Source organism: Amblyomma maculatum, chromosome 1 (genome assembly GCF_055883805.1).
Source record: "Amblyomma maculatum isolate TAMU_Amacu chromosome 1, ASM5588380v1, whole genome shotgun sequence".
NCBI lineage: Eukaryota > Metazoa > Arthropoda > Arachnida > Ixodida > Ixodidae > Amblyomma > Amblyomma maculatum.
In genome coordinates this window covers 210602544-210608209 of record NC_139344.1, presented here as the reverse complement: position 1 = coordinate 210608209, position 5666 = coordinate 210602544, and positions in this window count along the sequence as shown.

Sequence of the window (5666 nt, the reverse complement as noted above, 5' to 3'; positions counted from 1 at the left end):
CCTATGTGATTTCGAGCCAAATGTAAAAATATTCCAGGCTTCTACAGCAGTTCTAAATACGTGACTATGTGTGAGAAAGAAAAGCTCGAGTTCGACCGGCTAGGATCCCAAAATTTGTACTCATTAGGAGCCTGTCATGAATTTGCGAAGGAGCTACTTAAAACAAGAAACGCTCGGCCTACGATATGCGTGAAATTATTTCGTCGATGTGCTTCAGTTTGAGGACAACGGCACAAAGGCATCGTGAAACAGCTCTAAGGCTCAACTTCAAATTGACCGCATTTACTCGTATCTAGAGCGGCCTCGATGGTTAAAAAAAAAAAAAAAAGAGAGAGAGAGAAAAAAAAAAGAGAAAGCCGATCACAAAGTAAGAAAACTAATAACGAAAACACCTGCAAAACGCTAATGATGTTTATTTGCCACGAACCTATCCCTGCTCACTCATCATCGCCATCCCTGGTCTCCTTGTCACTATACTCTTCAGACAGTGCAGCCTTTAGTGAGGTGCATCTGAAATGCCACAGTTTCTGAAAGAGTGTGCGACCAAGCCTTTCGCGGGATCGCATGCATCGCAGGCTCCCGCTCATTACTGCTCTAGTGACGCGGTCTTGATGCGGCAGGTTGTTAGCTCGCACCTTTCAGTGAGCCAGTCTGCATCAGCCTGTCTAAAACTTTCACCTCGGATACGGCGGCTGCGCTTCGATGGATTGTTTGGTTTGGTTTTAGAGTTTCACATCCCAAAATGACTCAGGCTATGAGAGACGCCGTAATGGAGGGTGCCTGAAATTTCGACCACCTGGAGATTCTTTAACCTGGCTGACATCGCACAATACACGGAGCAGACCCGTGCTGCCGGGATTCGATTCGATCCAATATCCTTGAGCACAACAGTCAAGTGCCCTAACCGCTGGCTTCGATGGAGGCGATGCACAAAGCGTCCCTGTACTGTATGATGTCAGTGAACGTTAAAGAACCCTAGGCGATATAAATTATAATCCGCTGCCGTCCACTACTAAGTCCTTTATAGCCTAAGTGATTTGGGCCGTCAAAGTCCATAAACTATAAATCTTCTGCTGCGAATTTTCTAAAGGCTTGTAAGTGCATAGGGAAGAGGCCGTAGCTGCCCTATATCATGCCTCTGTGCATGATCGTGGTCTCTGCAGCGGCTTTAGTAAGCACAATTTTCTCTATGTCGATCAAGTGCCCACGGCTATGGAATCGAGGACGAGGAGGGAGGCGTGGCCTCGAGGTTTTTAGCGCTAAGCGTACCCGGGAAATAATTAGTGTAGGCTGTACGAAATCACAGTTAGACCTAAAGCTTACCGCTAAAATCCTCGCGCCCGCTGCCCGTCGGCTTACAAGCGCCGTTCATATCCCGAGGCCAGGATGCCGGGTCCGGTGGCAGGGAGGAGCTTCAGGGCCCAGAGGATTTCCTGCGTGAAGTTACAGCCACCGTCACAAGTGCTTCCGTCGGCTACGGATAGTAATGGCTGCTATATTCTGGTGGAGTTTCGCGGGCCAACCGCCTGACTGTCACGTTTCTGGTTTCAGCTGGTTGCCGCGTATTATAAAATATATTTACGAATCCTCGAAATTACGCCGACCTAAGAGTTTCGTATCTCATGTCCTTAAAGAAACCATCGGCCATATATTAGAATAAACGTGCACGGTCAATGGTCTTTTGTACGTCGTACACAATCCATGGTCCTTCGAGCAAGAGCTATGCGTCTTTTATATATATTGTCACGACTGAAGTCAGAGGGAGCCGTGAAAGTACACGTAGACGTGGACCCGAGAATAAGGTCGGCTTGTAGTTCCGAACACACAGTCACAGAGTCCAGCACCAGCGCGCCGCTCGTGCCAACCACCGCTTCGTCGTCGTCGGCGCCAAACACGGCTGTCGCGCGGCGCTAGGCACGTGGCAATATGATGGATTTTATTGGCTTCATCATTCAAGCCAAACCAAGAGTTTGACGTCAGCTGATGTTTGAAGCATCCAGCTATGTAATGAGCCTTAAGGACCCTCTATGCCTCTTTGCCCGAAGAAGGAAAATAGAAAAAAATGAGGGATGAAACAGGAGAGGGAGAGATAGAATAATAAAAACAAGAGAGCTATAGCTGTCCAGTTTAAACGTCCCCAACCCCTCCGATTCCGTATATAGTTTTTGGGCCTGCAGAGGGGAACCAAGAAATGAAACTGCACGGTGGGAATTAACCTACGCAAGATATAAGTGTTTTCAGAGTCCCAAAGGATGCGCGTTCACGACAGTGCGGCCTCCTTCCGACACTATCCCTGTGGTCTTTTCGTCGCCTTGTTCATTTTCCTCCGTGCTGACTCTTCTTCCACAAAATGACTCTTTCCTGGTGGCATTAGCAGGGCACATGTTCGTAAGCGTGCATTTTTACAAACTCATACATAAGTTATGGCGATGCTATGATTTTAATGAACGGCAAGATATATATTCCGAAAGCTCTTCGTGCCATTGCCTGTCTCGCAATATTGCTTCGATTTTCTCTCCTTCTTATTCGAGGCGGCAAAATTGCACTCCATCGAGCGTACAGGGGATAATATAAAATATCAAGTGTTTACTCTGCAAATGCTTCAATTTAAAAGCTAGCTTGCAAACGTAGCACGAATTGGGGTTAAACATCAAAACTCCAACATAAAGCAGTGAAGGCGTTTTTAAATGATCGTCTGCTAAATGGAACAAAAAAAAAATAAAATAAAAAAGGGAAGTGGAAAGAAGCGAATCCAGGCGATGAACTGAGGGTATACGCCCACGTGCACTATCTTCGGAGATGAAGACTTCGTGATTGAAGATCTAAGGAAAATTAGCCGGCCTCCGACGGCTTATTACATCCGTCGGTGGTCGCTACACGATTGGAAGACGAGAATAAAAACAAAAATCAATGGAGGAGTGAGCTAGGGGAGAACCGAGTGAAGGAATACGGAGAAGTGTCCACTATATGGCCCTTGCTGTCTGCGCTCTCCGCTGCCAAGCGTGCCAAGACCTTCTGATTGATACGCACTGGCAACAAGACAGATACACTATATTTCTGCAGCGCTCTTCGTTGACTCGCGTGCAAAAAACACCACCCAGCTTGCGATCGATGGCGCTTCCAGAGTTATGAATCAGAAAGCAACAAGGAAAAAAAAAAAAAAAAAAAAAAGCCCCCAAGGCGCAAGAAAACCAAAGAAAGCTTCGGGTAACTGGAGTGGTTTGCCTTCAGGGCTGGTAATATTTCATGGTCGCTATCATCGTACAGCGCCGCTCGATTCGTTTCCCTCAGGAATAAATCGGCAAAAGCCTTAGTAATTTTCACACAACTCCACCTCTCCGGCCTGGGAGTTACAAATGGCGAATTATTGTTCGGGGAATAGAAGCGGCGCCGTGTCTGCGCAGCCGTAGCCGAAGGGGCGGGAAAGAAGGGCACTGCTGCTGCCTTATACGGTTCCCTGCCCTTTGCAAGCAGAATGGCGGCGGTCACGAGCGGCGTTGAGGAAATCAAAGCGGCTGAATGAGGGATCGGGGTTGTCTATACTCTATACATATATATAGGGCTCTTTGTTTTCAGCTAAAACCCAATTTTACCTGATTCTAGCGCCCCCAAAACATATTTTACAAACAGTTTAAACTCGTTTTATTTTTAAACGGAAATATGACTTTTTCTTTTTTTTTTTGCCCAGAAATGTGCCTCCCTAACATGTAGATGTTTTAGCCCACATAGCTCAGGCACTGCACTAGAATTAGGGAATACCTCGTGCCTATCCCACAGGGGTGTCTTCTGCCAACCGGTCATCTTAACCCCTCTTTAACACTCGTTATAGATGACGTGACTTGATTTGAGAATAATTCTGAAAAGTTGGATTAAAAGCGAGTCTAAGACACGGGTACCGAAAAGACCCAGGCTAACGGCTTACTGCACCTATAATTTTCGCTGTTCAAACACGCCGCAGTGATATCGACCACTTTCGCAATTAGCAAATAAAGCAGGTACGTGCGACGGTGACTCGTAAGAGATTGATAGCGTGTGGGAATAACTAACTTAAATATGAAAAAAAAAAATCATCTTTAGCGCTCAGTTTTCTCCCGCTAACTGCGATTTTCATGTTTATGAAATATAGCTAAAATGGGGCATTTTATGCCTGACAGAAACAGCGAAAGGTTACAGAAAATAAAGAAAGAGCAGGTAAGTAACCTGAATTGCAGGACTTGTCTCTTTAATAAAACGACTTGGGCCCATATTTGAGGTAAGAAAATGCTGCTTACTTTCACCCCCGAATGTCGCCAAAAATAAAACTCGAGAGGTGTTGTCACTGAATGCGCTTATTACAGACCACAGTAATTCACCCAACACTTGGGAGTGTCAGCTTGGGCAAGTTAAAGATGATTGCTCTTAGAAAGAACGACTCCAAATGTTTTAGTTACTGACGCGAAACCGCTGCAGTAGGATTTGCGAGCAAAGTTCGCTTAAATTTAGAGGGCTGTAGTGATTCTTAATAAGAATCACCTGTGCTGACTTGTGTTTAATTAATGACGTCTACACACACAACCATGAATACACTGAGAGGCAACAGCATAGAGGCATTTAGAAAAAAAAACTGAAAAAAAAGAAAAAAAAAACGAAAGCACACAGAAATGAAAGGATTCGGGGGCTGATTCAGCAACTTATTCGCACAAATGTGGTTGTAGTCCGTCAATGCCTTGGCCGGTGCATGGATAGCTACTTAGGATCCGAATCTAGCCATGCTGTGAACAGACAAAGAAGCTCGTATGGCTTTGTTGTAAAAGTGCAGTATTTCGTCCCTACTGGCCATATTGCACACTACAGAAGTAAAACGCAGAAGATAGGTGGACTTATTGAGAAACATATTATTACGCTGGAGTCAAAGAATAAAACTTACGCTAATCTCTGAACGGCTACCATGGACAAACCTGCGCTGGCATACTAAGGTGCAGGTGCTAAATTCATTAAAAAAGTTAAAAACCGCTCTATAACCCGCTACTCTATTACTGAGCTCCTTACATTCTGCGCTACGGTGGGGAGGGTTACTTCTTTACAGTGAATGCCCTCATAACAGGCCTTTTCCATCCCTGGCAGCTGGCAGTGCATTGCATGCTTTCATATGGATGTTGGGATATGTGGTTTTTGGGCGGATTTCATTTTCTTTAGCGAGGTCATACCAAATATATTGACGTTTTTGTGATCTCTGTAGGACGTTACACACCAGGAGTCACATGGAGAACTACGAAATGTTTAGCGGATCTTGCCCCAAGTGAGACAAACACCATTGTGGCAGCATAAAACACTGCCGAGGAGCCCGATCTACATCCAAGCAAACTGTACCTATGATGAAAAAAAAAAAAAAAAAACACGTGAGCAAGAAAAAGGGGTGCATATGCAAGTGGGGAAAAACTGTACATGCGTTGTAAGAAATTCGCATGCCTCGTCCTGCTACCGTTTAAATTGTCAATATCTTGTTCTAATATGTGATCCTAATGGTTATCATGACTTAGGCTCGGCATCGTAACTTTAATAATCACTCATCAAATTCATTGAGGAAACTTTGGTCGCACCTATGCGGCCAAAATTTACTAACGCCTGCCGAGAGAAAAAAACATCCGTCTTTCATCATCGGGAGGATTTATACTCTCTGTTACTGT